The sequence below is a fragment of the Glandiceps talaboti genome, chromosome 19 (genome assembly GCF_964340395.1).
Source record: "Glandiceps talaboti chromosome 19, keGlaTala1.1, whole genome shotgun sequence".
NCBI classification, from domain to species: domain Eukaryota; kingdom Metazoa; phylum Hemichordata; class Enteropneusta; family Spengelidae; genus Glandiceps; species Glandiceps talaboti.
The window spans coordinates 19,010,348-19,027,805 of record NC_135567.1 but is presented as its reverse complement, the minus strand read 5'-3'; the positions used below and the strand labels follow the sequence as shown (position 1 = coordinate 19,027,805).

Sequence of the window (17,458 nt, the reverse complement as noted above, 5' to 3'; positions counted from 1 at the left end):
TTTGTTAAAATATCACATTTCTGTTAAACTATACAGATCCTGTATTCTCCCTTGATAGTAGACCAGGGACTTGGATATTGGATTTGACATACTGTCTTGTTGACAAAATCAAACCAGATTGGCAAGTCTCGGGACTACCTTCACAGGCAGTAAGGGCACAAAGCCTGTTGTAAATTGGGAAACTCCTTTGAGAGACCGAAGGACCACATTGCAAAAACTCTTAGAGAAAAATTGAAACCATCATCTTATTAGAAATATATCCCTTCCAGTGACCAACTAGAGAAGGTGTGCACTACTGGTTATTTCGCCTTTTAAACTAACCTTGGATAAAATAACAAATGCCACAAATAAGTCCCTTGCAGTTGCAACTACAGTGTTTTTGTACCCGGTCTCTTAGCCCTCTGAAATAGCCTTCGGTGAACACAATACACCCTTCCCAGTTGCAACTACAGAGATTGTTTGTATTTGGTCTCGTAGCCCTTCTGTGAGATAACCTGTTGGGGGAAGGGGGGGGGGGGGGTGGCACCACTATCACAACTGCATTCTCCCTAGCTGTAACCGCAGCAGGTGTTTGTTTGTGCAGTGGTCTCGTAGCCCTCCTGTGAAGTAGTAGTCGGGAGAACACCAGATCTAAAGTTTAAAATTTAGCAAGCTGTTATGTTTTCTTGAAAAACCACTTCTGCTCTACATTAATCTCGCATAATTCTTCTATTTATTGGGGAAATTACAATCAAGCATACATCAATACCAAAAAAATTATTTAGATTTATTTAACTATTACTTTGATATCACTATTGATCTGAAATAAGTGTTTAGATAAAAAACAGGGTTGAAACCAATATTGTATTGGTGAAAGGTATACAGTAAACTTATAAAGGAAAGCTACAAAAAAAATGTAATTTTTAGGAAATGGAAATTTCATTAGAAAGCTAAGATCATATCCTTTTCAATTCTGAATTTTAATTTGTGTTGTCACCACCCGATTTTACTCCTTAATGGTATGACCCATAGTCATTAGCCCTGTCTAGACATAGGTCGTCCTACCTAAGTCAGTGCCGAGTCCTACGTTAGGTAGGATAAGTTTGTGTCTACACGCAGGAAGGTTATGTTGTAGATGTCGCGGATTCCCTCCTGACTCCGTCCTGACAGTACATTGGATGAAGTCAGGAGGGTTTTTCGAAACCTCTCAAAGATGTCCTAAGGTTTCAGGACAGGTTTGAGACACATCTACGTCTACACAGGCTTCAAACTCTCCTTAGTCCTGCCTCAGGTAGGATTTTTAGTGCCGTGTAGCTGGGGCTAATGATCTAGGGTCATACCATTGCTAAGGAAATACAGGGTGTGTGGCTTGTTTAGATATCTGGGAGAGGTAATACTTTTTAACGAAGGGGGAGTTGAATGAGTTTTTGACTGTTGCCTTGTTACTCAGAATATTGAAATACGATCTAAGATGGGTAGTAGTTGTCCAACTCCCCCCGTTTAATACATAATAGAATTACCCATCCATGGAAAGCCATTTGGTTCATTCCACTATCGAAAGACTATGGAGGTGTAGCTTAATACTTGTATGTGGTTGGCTGTGTGGTCAGTTGATGGTGGTGTACACACAGGCATATAAAGACACAATAAGGAAACGTTACCATAGCAATGGTGGTGTGTTCATAAACATATCAAGTGATACTGTAATTGTGGATATTGTTACCGCTACAAATTATTGTGATCTTACAGTCTTCATCTGTTACTCAAAGGCAAATTTTGACTAATTACAGGCCATTGTGTTGATGATTGAAACGGCATTTTAGTCACTACCTATTTTTGCGTTTTTGTTTTCCAGCAAAATACACAAAAATCAGTCTTTATCGATAATTTCCAGGTTTACAGTAATAAGGAAACGCCAACACATCAGTGGTGGGTGTGTACACAAGTGTTTAAAGTGGCCATATGGATGAGAATTTGGTATTTATTTTGGATTTTTATTTGATAAAACAGCTTCACTATGTTTTTCTACTTTAAAAAATAAAGCGAAAGAACATATACCAAGTCCATGTTCATAACTCAACACATTGCAAAAAGTGTAAAAAATTTGTTATTGTACATACAATAACAAACATTTTACACATTGTTTAATGTTTTGCAGTTTTTTGAGTTGCGAACATAAACTTGGTATATGTTCTTTCGCTTTATTTTTTCAAGTAGAAAAACATAGTGAAGCTGTTTTATCAAATAGAAATCCAAAATAAATACCAAATTCTCATCCATATGGCCACTTTAAAGTGATAGATAGGACATGCCACCATTGACATCGACAGCCTAAGTACAAGAAATTATTATTAAATAACAGGGTTTTTAAGGGCCTTGATGGTAAAGGGACCCAACAATATTCAAGAATCAAATGTTCATATCTCACTGGCGGACAGTAAAACAATAACCACAACTCCCTAATCAGTCCTGCCGCCAATCTCTGGATCTTGACGTACAGAAATGTCCTGACCAGAAAAAATTCTTTTTTTCTCTTTTGTTTTTTGACATTAATATCTGAAATATCTGAGAATATTTAATGAATTCCAAACAAAGTATATTTAGAACGTTTATGTTAAAAACTACTAGCTGAGAGAACATTTGCTAATTTGCTACCAAATCTTGCACGAGTACTATCTAATTTGCATATTCTAATTACTCGTATCTGATTGGCTAACATGGCATAGACAAAGAAACCAGCCATTGTACATAAAAACGTTAGTTTTGTACGCCCAGATGATTGTAATCAACCAAGATTGTTTATCGCTATAGTTACTGACATTTTCTCTCTCGTTGCTATGCAACCAGATTTTTGCTCATTTTCTTCTCTCATAGGGTACCTTTCATAAGATTCTCTCTCTATTTATCTTTTACGCTAGCCGTGTAAGCTTTTAATTCATTTTCTTATCTTTTTCCTTGCTAATGAAATGTCTTGGACAACAGGTTAGATTTGTGTGGTATCAAAGCAGTTGTTACAATGTGATTGTAGTGTGTGTGACAAAACCCACACAAAAGACCACACACTGTGAATGTAGTTTGTATGGTAAAATCCACATCATGTGAAAACTTGTGCATGGTAAAATCTATGTCGTATAAAACTTAAATTTCAAAACCACATGCTGTTTTTATTTTGTGTGGTAAAATCCACATATGAAGCTTTTGTGTGGTAAAATCCACATGTGAAAACTTGTGTGATAAAAGCCACATGAATAATTGCCAATTTCAAGTGAAGATGTTTGGCAAGTGTACTATATATGTATCCTTTAAAAAAATGCCAATTTTAGTTTCAATATGTGATGATTTAATTACTGTTTTATTTGTAATTATCACAAATTCACATTGGACATAGAAGATCAAACATAGAGAAGCCATACAACATGTGGCCAAATATTTCATCTCAAATCATACCACAAACTCCACACTGGTGATTATTAAAGTGTTTTCATATAACCCCATATATACTGTATGGGACCGTGTGAACAATATCTATGACATGTGGCAAGCATATTTAGAATGGTATTGATATATATGGAGTTATTGTGAAGTGTATATTTTGACAATTCTCATATTTGTTCATGTAACTCCATATATATTGTATGGGACTGTGTGAAAATATCTGCCATATGGCAGGTATATATGGGGTTATTGTGAAATGTATCAAGATATTCTTTGATATAACTCCATATATATTGTATGGGACTGTGTGAAAATATCTATGCCATATGGCAGATATATGGGGTTATTGTGAAGTGTATATTTTGACCATTTCAAGATATTCTTCATGTAACTCCATGTATATTGTATGGGACTGTGTGAAAATATCTATGCCATATGGCAGATATATGGGGTTATTGTGAAGTGTATATTTTGGCCATTTCAAGATATTCTTCATGTAACTCCATATATATTGTATGGGACCATGTGGAAATATCTGTGACATGTGGCAGATATATGGGGTTATTGTGAAGTGTATATTTTGATCATTGTAGAATTATCATCTAGCTGTGATTATAATAAAGATCTAGCCTGATGTCTGAAAATAATTGTGGTACTCAATTTGTACATGTTTGGATTTTGATATGTGCTGTGCGGGTACATCTTTGGGTCGTTTGCCTGTGTGTAGCATACATGTGTGTGCTTGCCAGGGTCTGTTACTAGTGTGGATGTATGTATGTATGTATGTATGTATGTATGTATGTATGTATGTATGTATGTGTGTGTGTGTGTGTGTAAACGGAGATGTGTCGGAGTTATCGGAGCGCCTATATCCACAGCTAGACTTAGTACATAGCCGTGCTAGAGATTGTTAGTGTGGATTTTCAAAGATTTAGATTATGTATTGGAACTATCTTCAAAAGTGAAAACTCTAAATTGCAAGTCAACATTCTGCTTTTAAGTGGTCCACTGTCTACTTTTCCTCTAGCTCTATATGTACTGCTACAGTGTCGTCAAAACCGCTACAGTGGCGGTCGTCAAAACCGCTACAGTGGCGGTCGTCAAAACTGCTACAGTGTTGTCAAAACCACTACAGTCGTCAAAACTGCTACAGTGTCGGTCGTCAAAACTGCTACAGTGTCTTCAAAACCGCTACAGTGTCGGTCGTCAAAATCGCTACAGTGTCAGTCGTCAAAACCGCTACAGTGTCGGTCGTCAAAACTACTATAGTGTCGTCAAAACTGCTACACTGTCGTCTGCTACACTGGAGAGAGAGAGAGAGAGAGAGAGAGAGAGAGAGAGAGAGAGAGAGAGAGAGAGAGAGAGAGAGAGAGAGAGAGGGGGGAATATGAACTAAATGAGGAACATGACAGTTTCGGAGTAACGTGTCAGAGACGTAGACAGTACAGGCTAATGTTCATTTGAATTTCAGGTTAACTGTTTCAGATGGTGTGTAAAAATGCAACGGTACGATCAAAGCTCAATCGTTCCATATCAATGTTTGTGATCTATATATAGCATGTAAGCGTACTTCCAAAGCCAACGATTAGATTCCATGGCCAGTCTCTACGGTACGATCCACACATGTAGAACGGAGAACGGGGAACGGAGAACATTGCGTACGTTGTCCCAAATGAGTTTACTGATAATAGTGTTCATTTTGATAGCGACGTTTTCCTCAAGGGACACAATATCTAATGAGTTCATTGATGGAAACTGTCTTAAATTTCAAAATAATATCAGTGGGAGCAAAAACAACATAATTTTTATAAATACTGTGTTTTAAAATAGATATATTGGTAATATCATTCGTATACACACACACACACACACACACACACACACACACACACACACACACACACACAGCTAGATATATATACATGTACATACATACAATATATGAACTCACCCATGCAAGCGACATTGTGAGTCCCCGGGCCCCTGGTTTTCTGGTCAAGCACTTTTTATGATTATTCATGCAAACTTCCAAGAGCTAATGATTACAGATTACTAGAATGAATACCCAAACAGAAAAGATCATAATTCAAGTCAGTTTAGTATTTAAGAGGATATGTCCTATGTATTCATTGATGTGTGTATGTTTCTGCATAAATCGCATTATTTCGTGTACAGTCCCAATGATTTACGTCTCAGAAAATATTGTTTATGCTCACCGATGAGGGCGCTAGACTTTACCTCATGAAAAAGGAAAGGTGAGTAAAGTGAATGTGTAGTGACAATACGACTTTTAGTTCATCGGATGACAGTGAAGACGAGTATCGACTAGTTTAATGTACTGACATGTAATCAGTTAACGACTTTATACAATATATGCTGGAAGGTTTCGTTGTATTGAACAATGGAGGAGCCATAGGGAAAAGGAACCCTTGCATAATATCGACACTGATCACCCGCGAGGACGAGAATTTAATGACACGCCTTCGGAGCGTTAGCTCGCGACATTTACGGCTCCTGATACGCTCCGACAGAAACTCTAACCAGCCGTCATCACAGTTAGAAGCCGGTGTCTGCAAGGTTTGGAACAATTCCTTTTAAAATGGTTAAATCGTTTACCACTGTACATGTGGATCTGACTGTGATCACTCTCCTGGACATCCGACTGGGGAATAACATAATTGCCATGACAACGTAAAGATGACTTGTGCAGTGAAGAAGTAGGTAACGATCTCCATATTTCTACGAAGGTGGTTGAACTCTGAACGCACAAATTTAAAAGTTATACTTTTCTGTCTCTGATCTTTTACACATGCAATATCTCTGTCCATCTGCGATTCTATCTTGTCTGTCTGTCTATCTTGTCTGTCTGTCTGTCTGTCTGTCTGTCTGTCTGTCTGTCTGTCTGTCTGTCTGTCTGTCTGTCCATCCATGGAAGTATAACCCACAATATACTTCCACGGCAGGTCGCGGTCCGTCTGTCCATCACACTTTTCAAGGCCTTCCCCCTCACAACCCTAATTTTTTCGCGACCCCTCCCCTCTGCACACCCCGACCCTGCCGTAAATTCTGCTCGTTGCCTAATGGCGCGAAACAAGTGGACGATTATGGCGCGAAAGAAGTCGACGATTCAAGTCGTGATTGTAGTAAATTATCTGGCTACTTCTAACAGGATAAAGATTGTTACTTAATATACAATTTAGCATAGTAATGTCCAATTTACAAACGACTTCACAAAATAATCACAAAAACTGAAAATATTCGATTGAAAAAGGATGAACTTAGTAAATTTCAATTTATAATCGATCATGTGCGTTTTACAGAGTGTGAGGGATAGAGAAAAAGAGTAATTTAGTCGTTGTGTCTGGAAATGATAGCGTTAGTATGTATATATAGTTTATAAGCCAACGACCCTAAACATATTTTCACATACAAGAAGGTAAGATACAATTACTTCTATAGCTGTTCTTGCCAGCTTTGGTTACTTTTTTGGGGTGGGGTGGGGTGGGGTGGGGTTGGGGGAGAGGGGTGGGAGGACACAAACACTTGTGACCCAAGCTGTTTCAGAATGTGGTGAATTAACGATATTTGGCGTACTTTGCCAATTATATCGCGAAAGAGTGAATAAACATGGGTTTCGAGATCCAGGACATTGAAATTCCATGAACACGGAAGAGTGAAATATTTATCATTCTCATTGCTTGGAATTACGCGGTCCTTGAAACCCGTGATATGTCACCCCTTTTCACATACTATCGGCTAAATACGTCAATTTAACGCAATTACATTCTGAAAAATACCTCGCTCGGGACGAAAGTGTCTGGGAAGGGAAGCTAACACGTCGTGTAATTTATACAAGAGGTTGAGTATCGCACACGATTATAGGGCCAGTGACAGCCTTGTAATGTATCGTACTTGCATCCTAATGCGCTATACTACAACATACACTCTCGAGTTCTCCCAGCAGATCAGAGTTTAGTCTCCCAGTAGATTTAGTCTCCCGGTAGAGTTAGTCAAAAACACGGTAAATGCACAGATTATTCCAATGGGTCTCTGACAGCACAATAGACCATGTTTCGTTAATTAGATGGATTCATCACCGTCTGTAAACAGATCACAAGGTTGTTTTATCGCTGACAAGAAGCAATGTTATACCACAGGGGACAAGAAGCAATGTTATACCACAGGGGACAAGAAGCAATGTTATACCACAGGGGACAAGAAGCAATGTTATACCACAGGGGACAAGAAGCAATGTTATACCACAGGGGACGAAAACAGATATATGTGAAGATAAGCTGGATTTTACATTTTTCTGTCAATCCTGCTCTTATTATATGAGTTAGACGGCGAATGTGTACAAAAAGGGCAGATGTGATGTGGCAGTGTAAATAACACAAATATATAGATTGATTGATTGACTAATTGATTGATTGATTGATTAGGTAGTAATTAGTTAATTTGTAATGAGTGAGTTTCCACAATGACGAATATCTCAGTCTACTTGAAACCACAGGGGCACGTATTATTGCTTAGATTAGTTTTCTTAAGGAAAATATCATATGAATCCTGTATCAATCTCTATTTTAGTAGAAATATAAAACATTCCTCACAGGAAGGAAATTATAGTCAAAACGTTGTTATATTTAGCCTGTAGAGCAGGAAAATAACAATCTAAGAAATACTACACACCCCTATGCTTGCAAACTAGTTGAAGCATGCAATCGTAGCATATTTTATTGATGTATCTCATGTCATATCGTCAACACAAACTTAAACCAAACAAAAGCTACAGTTGTTGCAGCAAGCTACACATTTTTGCGAAATTTCTAAAATATTTTAGTTTTGAATCACTCGGATTAGTGATACTGTTGTATATTTTTCATACCTTCGAATAATTTCATTCACTGTACAGAGTTCTCACCGATGGCTGTCAGTTGTCGAAACGTTGGAATTCACTTATTTCTCTGTAACAAGCGCCACCAACGTCCGAGTGTGTATTTCTTTCGTGCAGGGTATACACACTTGTGGGTGGGAAAATGCCATATCACAAAGATGTGTTTTTATTTTACTAATTTGTGGAAACAAAAGTCAATATTTTATTAAGTAATTAGTGAAATATAGTCTGAGAATAAAAAGTGTTAAGATACATGTAGAAGGGTGAATCTATTTGTATTTGTTATTTTAACCCCCGATGCTCCTTGGGAAGTGAGAGTGTTGATATCATACTGGTAGGTCTTTGCCAGAAGTGTCTCAAGACGTCCAGTGTAATATATATATATATATATATGAATATATAGTCAAAAGGTTTGTTATATATAGTCTGTAGACCTGGAAAACAACAATTTATGAAATATTACACGGCCATATATATAAAATAAGGCATTACGTTATCGGCTATAAACCATGTATTAGCATTTGTTGTTGTTGTTGTTGTTGTTGTTGTTGTTGTTGTAAAATGTAGTCATAACATTAATTTAATGAGCAAGACGTGAAGTTAGGTAGAGTTCAGGTCAGAAAGGTGATATTTATCACTGCAATTCATACCGTATAGATATGATGACATCACGTTATCTTCTACAAACCATATATCAACATTCCATACATTCACAACATTTCACATGTGCATACTTGCACCCAAACGTGTTAGAGACCATGCCGATGTACAGGAATAAATATATTATATTTAGAATTACAAATAGATTTAAAATCATTTCTGTGTTCTTTTACACAATTAGCATCATTTACATACATTGGATACATTATTGGATTAGAAAAATGACACAGATCTGTCTGTCTGTCTGTCTATCGATCTATCTCAGTATCTGTCTGTTCTTCTCAGCTAACTGTCTGTCTACTTGACCACCACCGGTACCACCACCACCGGTACCACCACCACCGCCACCGGTACCACCACCATCCCGACCACCACCACCACCACCACCACTCAGTGACCACCACCACCACCACCACCACCGGTACCACCACCACCACTACCACCACCACCACTCAGTGACCACCACCACCACCACCACCACCACCACCACCACCACCACCACCACCATGTAAATAGTTAGAGATACACAAGTTTACTTCACTTTGTTTAATATTCAACCGGCATGGCGGGGTTAATCTCAATACCTACCTGTTAGTATTACCCCATTCACTAAAACCACATGTTTAACCTTGCGTTGTCGCATCACGTGATAGCAGACGTATTCGTGCGGGTTTGTCGACGTTCTTGAGAAGTGCAAGTTTCTACCATGACGATGTTTTATGATGTCAAGGGCTTGGGACGGCCTAGTAAAGTGGGCGTGGTTACAAAAATCGTCTGATAAATTTACAAGTAACTGTTGACTGTACGCAGGACTGTTATGTGCGTAAATAATTTATGCAGCCGGTCCAGCTGACTTTGGTGATGGGTCACTTGCGGTCGGCGTACTTTATATCATTACGCAAAAGTAGTTCTCTTCCGTATTTACAAAATAATGGCGTTTATCGTCATGAAATTTGAATTTACGGTTAAAATCGGTGAATTTTACAATTTTGGAATTTTAGGTAAGGTTTAAAATGTATAAAGACAGCTTTACGGCATGATGATATTGCACATTTGGCGGATTGCGAAATTGTTTTTGTTGTGCGTTACTCGGTCCTGGCTAGCATCGTTTTGTAAAGGTGACCCCGGACCTGGATGTTAGTCGTGTGTGTGATAGACGCCAACAAAACAGACGGAATTTGACAGATTTTACGGTAGGTAAGCATTGAAATGTCATTTTATGGAATCTACGTATTGTTTTAAATCATAACTGACCACAGTTTATATGAGAGGCAATTTCAACTCGTAAAATTGACATTTACCGAGATCATATTCTGGTTCAACGACTTGTACTTGTCGCCAAGTTCCCCTTGATAATCAAAAGTGTGCAGACGACATTGTTCAGCGGATGTTCTACGATAATTTAGCAAATATTCATAGGCCACTTTCGAAATACTCGAGAAAGACAATTCAACATATGGTATTAGTGCAGTTGCTGAAAAGAGTATTTTTACCGGAAAAAACATTTTTCTGAAAAAATATATTTTTATACAACGCCGGTGGGAGTGTGTCGAGAATGGCGTGTGAAGATATACCACCTGACCTCGCCATGACCTTGAGTGTCTCGATAATGGTCTTCGAACATTTTTTTTGAGGATACTTGAAAAAATTCTCAAGAATTTTTAAGCGAAATATATTCAAGGTACATATGTTTATTTCGTAATGAGTGGTATTTTTGATAGACAAGTTATATTGATTATGTATTAACAGACAACATGGTCGGCTGTAAGTGCAGTATGTGTAGTGCAGTGTGAGTTCTAAATCTTATACACGCACGTAGTGTATGCAGTGTAAAATATAACAAAAGTTAAAAAAAAATCAAATGTCGAACAGAAATAATAAGATTGGAGGAATGAATAACACTTTATGAAAATTTTGTCACTATTTTTATTTAAATGTGGGCATAGGGTTGTGATATTAAATGTGGAAGTGAAAAATTATTGTAGGGGGAACGGGCAGCACTATTGTAGCTGGCGTTAACTTTACTCCCCCACCCCTCATGTTGAAACACACACACACACACACGCACACACACACACACGCACGCACGCACACCCATACACACATACACACACATGCAACAAAGATAGTAGACAATTAATATAACACTCTGTGTATTCTTAGTCTCGTAGTGGTAGTTAAGTAATATAATAAACTATATTTTTTGCAATAACTTGCATACATACATGTACATACAGGCACAATGTTTCTTACATGTAATGCAGTTAGAATGACATGCACTAATGACTGCACATACCTCCATGTATATGTATCACCAACTAAATCTCAGATATTCAAAATGAAAAAAATTAACATGTTTTATGTAATATAGACTCCCCAATGGAATGATCAGACAGCCATCTGTTATCATTCTTTAATAAGTCATGCAGAGGGCTCAAATTAACTATTAGGCTTTGTAGTGAATTTCAGTCAAATTTATCGACGTGAACGGTTTCAGGTACAATTTGTCATTGATTTCCATTGGTCTAATAAGCTTCATTACATGGTGTGTATAATATAGGCCAGCATGATACACTGACTAAGAACTGTTTGCATAGTAACATTTTATTACAGGAGTGTACACAACTATGAATCTCTCAAACTACAGATAAAATACTAAGATATGAAAAATTATCAACTACCTCATTTTATATCTTGTGTCAATTACACACACAGAGACGCACATTCATACACACACATGTACACACACATACATATACACACACATACACACATACATACACACATACATACACACATACACATGTACATACACACACGCACATTCACAAACAGTATACATACACATATACATGCATACACCCAGACACAGACACACACAGACACACAGACACACACACACACACACACACACACACACACACACACACATACATATGCACACATACACACCAGAGTAACACACATGCATACACATATAGTGCAACATTATGTATTTGGTAGTCAAGATACAATATTTGGTAGTCTGTATGCCATATTTGGTAGTCTATGCCATATTTGGTAGTCTGTATGTCATATTTGGTAGTCTATGTCATATTTGGTAGTCTGTATATCATATTTGGTAGTCTGTATGTCATATTTGGTAGTCTGTATGCCATATTTGGTAGTCTATGTCATATTTGGTAGTCTGTATGTCATTTGGTAGTCTGTATGTCATATTTGGTAGTCTATGTCATATTTGGTAGTCTGTATATCATATTTGGTAGTCTGTATATCATATTTGGTAGTCTGTATGTCATATTTGGTAGTCTTTATGCCATATTTGGTAGTCTGTATATCGTATTTGGTAGTCTATGCCATATTTGGTAGTCTGTATGCCGTATTTGGTACTAGTCTGTATGTCATATTTGGTAGTCTGTATGTCATATTTGGTAGTCTGTATGTCATATTTGGTAGTCTATGCCATATTTGGTAGTCTGTATGCCATATTTTGTAGTCTGTATGTCATATTTGGTAGTCTGTATGTCATATTTGGTAGTCTATGCCATATTTGGTAGTCTGTATGCCATATTTTGTAGTCTGTCATATTTGGTAGTCTGTATGCCATATTTGGTAGTCTGTATGTCATATTTGGTAGTCTGTATGCCATATTTGGTAGTCTGTATATCATATTTGGTAGTCTGTATGCCATATTTGGTAGTCTGTATATCATATTTGGTAGTCTGTATGCCATATTTGGTAGTCTGTATGCCATATTTGTTAGTCTGTATGCCATATTTGGTAGTCTGTATGTCATATTTGGTAGTCTGTATGTCATATTTGGTCGTCTGTATTCCATATTTGGTAGTCTGTATGTCATATTTGGTAGTCTGTATGTCATATTTGGTAGTCTGTATGCCATATTTGGTAGTCTGTATGCCATATTTGGTAGTCTGTATGTCATATTTGGTAGTCGGTATGCCATATTTGGTAGTCTGTATGCCATATTTGGTAGTCTGTATGCCATATTTGGTAGTCTGTATGCCCTTGACTACTGTAGTTCTTTTCAAGCCCTGCAGTGAAAAAGAATAAAGGTAGTAATTAGTATGTGTGCGTGTAGTATTCAATATCCGATTTGAAAGATGCACAGATGTTATGAAAATATTTAAAAATTGGACAGGTGTTCTAAACAAATATCATATTTGATATAATCTGTGATTTATCAGTTTATTTGTTATTATTTATTATTAGTTCAGAGAAGGCTGTCATTCATTACTTGGTGTGTATGGTATAGACCACCATATTAATTTATGATTAGAAATTTGATAAATTTTTGATGTCTTGGTACATGTATGTGCAATGAATAATGTGTATATAGATTGGTTGGTGTGCACTCTCCTGTAATACAAGTTACAATGCAGACAACCCCGGTTTTTTAGTATATGCTGAACTGTTTGTGTGCTACTGTATGTGTCACTGTGTGTGTGTGGGGTGGGGATAGGGTAAGGGGAGTTATTGCCCGGTATTACTTGGCAATAAGAATTCTTGGTATCTTATCTGTAGATTGAAATATTCATGGTTGTGTACACTCCTGTAATGAAATGTTACGATGCAAACAGTTCTTAGTCAGTATACAGCAATGTGATTAGACTGTCGACAGTCGTTCGTGCCTTTTTGCTACGTTTTATCTAAAACTAAAGTCGTTGCCTCGCTCCGATCCGTAGCAATACTATAACCACATACTGATCAGTGAGTGCCTTCGAGTCGACACTCACAGTTCATGCCTTCGGCAATCGCAGTTCCTATCAGTATGCATTATCCAGTGCTATGGAGCAAGGCGACGACTTTGATTTAGATGAAACGTAGCAAAAAAAGGCACGAACGACTGTCGACAGTCTACGATGTGACTTGTGGATCGCTAAATCTTTCAGTGTTACACACTGTGTATATTATAAGTGACAGCAATGCAATGTGTGGAGTGCTATAATGTCTACAAATCTGTCAGTCTGGTACACTAGTGTTTACATGTACATGTGTATTGTGTGTGTGTGTTGTGACCTGCAATAAAGATTACATTGGATACTTAGTACAAGTCAAATAAATCTAGCGTTTCAACCAGTCTAGGTGAAGGCTGTAAAATGGTCTACTAGTGAAAATATCTAAGCTTACAGTGAAATTGTGTAGGAGTGAAAATATCACCGTGAGATTGTCTTGTGTGAAAATTTGTTTGTTTTTCACCAAATGATGCCGAGATGTCATAATAAAGCATTCTCGCATGCCAGAGTTATTATTTCTACCACTATATTTTGAAATATGGGAGGCTCGTTAAGAATGTTGCCGTAAAACAGGCCGTGGTTTGCGACGATGTAATGAAGTTAAACTGATGATGCATGGAGCTAGACTAAAGTTGGATACATTTTCTAACCATTAAAGGCATGAACTCAATAAAACATTTCAACCATGTAATGGAATTAATGTTGTCATGTATGGCATTTGAGATGATATGTTGATGTACGTGATTTGTCTGTCTGTGTAGACTAAGTTGGCTAGATTTCAAAATATTGGACCTTGTTGTCACGTTAGAATGTAAAAATAGATATTGAAGAAAGATTAATATTCAACAATGAGAGAACCTAGACAACCTTAGACAGTATTGATAGAATATTTCTGTCTGTCTGTCTGTCTGTCTCTCTCTAGTCTAGTCTTGTCTTGTCTAGATTTCAAAGTACTCTACAGACTAGGATGAATTTTAGACAATATGGAAGTGTAGATGTATGACTCTGTCTTGATGGCTGTCTATATATATCTATCTGTCTGTCTGTCTGTCTGTCTGTCTGTCTGTCTGTCTGTCTGTCTGTCTGTCTGTCTGTCTGTCTGTCTGTCTGTCTGTCTGTCTGTCTGTCTCTGTCTGACTGTCTGACTGTCTGTCTGTCTGTCTGTCTGTCTGTCTGTCTGTCTGTCTGTCTGTCTGTCTGTCTCTGTCTGTAGTCTGGATGCCAGCTGTGGTCTAAATCGTAATGATACTGTGTAGGAACTAGACTAGTCTGTCTGTGTCTGTCTGGTCTAGTCTTGTCTAGATTTCAAAGTATTGGTACAGATTAGGATGAATTTTAGACAATATGGAAGTGTAGATGTATGACTGTCTGTCTGTCTGTCTGTCTGTCTGTCTGTCTGTCTGTCTGTCTGTCTGTCTGTCTGTCTGTTTGGCTGTCTGTGTCTGTCAGTCTTTCTGGCTGTCTGTCTATAGTCTGGGCTAGTCTTGTTTGGCTTGTATTTGACCATTCTGTCAAATTAAAATACAAAATTAATGTTGTACAAATTAAAAAAATCTTTCTAATGATGATGGCTCGATGATGATGATGATGATGATGGTGACGGTGGTGATGGTGGTTGATATATGATAACAGGATTGAAATTACACTTTTGACACATTCAGTGTGAGTAATTCTAATAAGGTCTTGAACTCATAATATTAGTGTAGTACCAGTAGCGAAAATTTAGAATTCATACAAGCAGTTCTACAGAGTACCATAATTACAATGGGGTTTTCTGGAATTAATTGTATAGAATGTGTTTATAGATATTATGGAATAGTATTGATGGCAGAGAGTTGACGTAATTCAACACCTCGATAGATATATACTGGTATGGGTTGATTTGTTGTAAATTCTACTTAGAGATTATTAGTAATTAACCTTTACACATTTCCGAGTGTCCACGCTGTGCATACTGAATACGTAGAATAAGACAACTTCTATTTTAGAAATACTGTATTCCTTTTTCTTATACTAACAAAGTCAATTTGCTCTCAACACCACACTTAATTGGCCTTTTTACATTGCGATTGGTGATTCTACTTTGCTGTCTTTCTATAGACTAGCCTGTCTATATATCGGATCTGTGATTTTACGTCCTCGTCTCACTATCCTGTTTATATCACAATCTGTGATTTTACGTCGTCATCTCACTGACCACTTGTAATGTAAAGAGGCTACTTGTTAATAAATTAATAGATCAACTGGTAGGGTTGTTTTGGTTATAAATTCTGTCAACATTGTCAGTAATTAACCCTTGTACATGTATTCTAGTTCCCCAGAATTCATCCTGACTACAGAGCATATAGTCTGTTAGATATAGACTTTCATGCCACACTATCAGCCTAGCCAGATAGTACTGCACAACGCGATGTTCAATTTATCTTATAGTCTATACAGCATACAGGACACTTATATTATTGTCATAGGACAGCAGGTGTGAACAAATCATTTTGTGAACTGGTGGTCCCCGGACCAGTGCCTTGAAAAATCCAGTGGTCCTACTGAAAGAATTAGTGGTCCAAGTTCCCACTAATGTGAAACATTAAATCTTGCCTATGAATCTGTATATTCAGACGACTTTTTAACATAGTTATTAACAGTAAAGGTACTGGTCCGACGGACCAGACAAGCTGAAATTTGTGTGGTCCGCCCAAAAAAATCGCTAGTCCCGGACCCAGGACTAGTGGATTTGTTCACTCCTTGGACAGCATGTATTCCCCGACTACACTTTGTACTTTTGCTGATTACTGAAAAGCACATTTGCTCTCCAATTTCCTGTCTGCTGTGCATAATTATACTATTAGTATATTATTATAATCTATAACATTATTAATTTGCAACATTATTAATTTTCCTCAGTAGTGAAAAACTGACTTCACCTCCCTCCCTTCTGATTAATAAAATTGTGTGCTAATTCTACAGTTCACTCTGCATGTTCACACAGTGACTTGTGTGTAAGTGCTTCCTGGACATTGTGCCCTCTAATGGTAGCCAAATTTTGTTACGAGTCAAAATGAGAAAAATTGACATTTCTTGTGAGTCGCCACATAGTAAGAGATGGGAGAACACCAAATTTTGGTACGACACTAGAAATTGTGTGCGTCAGTGGCACGTCAAATTGGCTTAGAGGGTACACTCACCACATAGTAAGAGATAGGGGAACACCAAATTTTGGTACGACACTAGAAATTGTGTGTGTCAGTGGCACGTCAAATTGGCTTAGAGGGTACACTCACCACATAGTAAGAGATAGGGGAACACCAAATTTTGGTGCATCACTAGAAATTGTGTGCGTCAGTGGCGTGTCAAATTAACTTAGTTAGAGGGCACACTCACCACATAGTAAGAGATAGGAGAACACCAAATTTTGGTGTATCACTAGAAATTGTGTGCGTCAGTGGTACGTCAAATTGGCTAAGAGGGTACACTCACCACATAGTAAGAGATAGGGGAACACCAAATTTTGGTACGACACTAGAAATTGTGTGTCAGTGGCACGTCAAATTGGCTTAGAGGGCACACTCACCACATAGTAAGAGATAGGAGAACACCAAATTTTGGTGCATCACTAGAAATTGTGTGCGTCAGTGATGTGTCAAATTGGCTTAGAGGGCACACTCACCACATAGTAAGAGATAGGAGAACACCAAATTTTGGTGCATCACTAGAAATTGTGTGCGTCAGTGGCAAGTCA

General features: G+C 37.6%; 2 protein-coding genes across 5 annotated transcripts in view; both read left to right on the top strand.

The window, feature by feature from the left end:
- LOC144449930 (phosphoserine aminotransferase-like) overlaps positions 1-1,985 on the top strand; it is a 31,805-nt gene extending 29,820 nt beyond the window's left edge. Inside the window, exon 10 of the mRNA XM_078140481.1 lies at positions 1-1,985. This exon is cut by the window's left edge and continues 2,378 nt beyond it. The gene's annotated coding sequence lies outside the window, so the exon portion shown is untranslated.
- Positions 1,986-10,060: 8,075 nt separating this feature from the next.
- LOC144449922 (pyruvate kinase PKM-like) overlaps positions 10,061-17,458 on the top strand; it is a 61,386-nt gene continuing 53,988 nt past the window's right edge. For 3 of the 4 annotated variants that reach the window (XM_078140474.1, XM_078140472.1, XM_078140475.1), the window contains exon 1: positions 10,075-10,161. The gene's annotated coding sequence lies outside the window, so the exon portion shown is untranslated. Of the gene's footprint in view, positions 10,166-17,458 lie in introns of all 4 variants that reach the window. The other variant, XM_078140473.1, reaches the window with a different exon arrangement.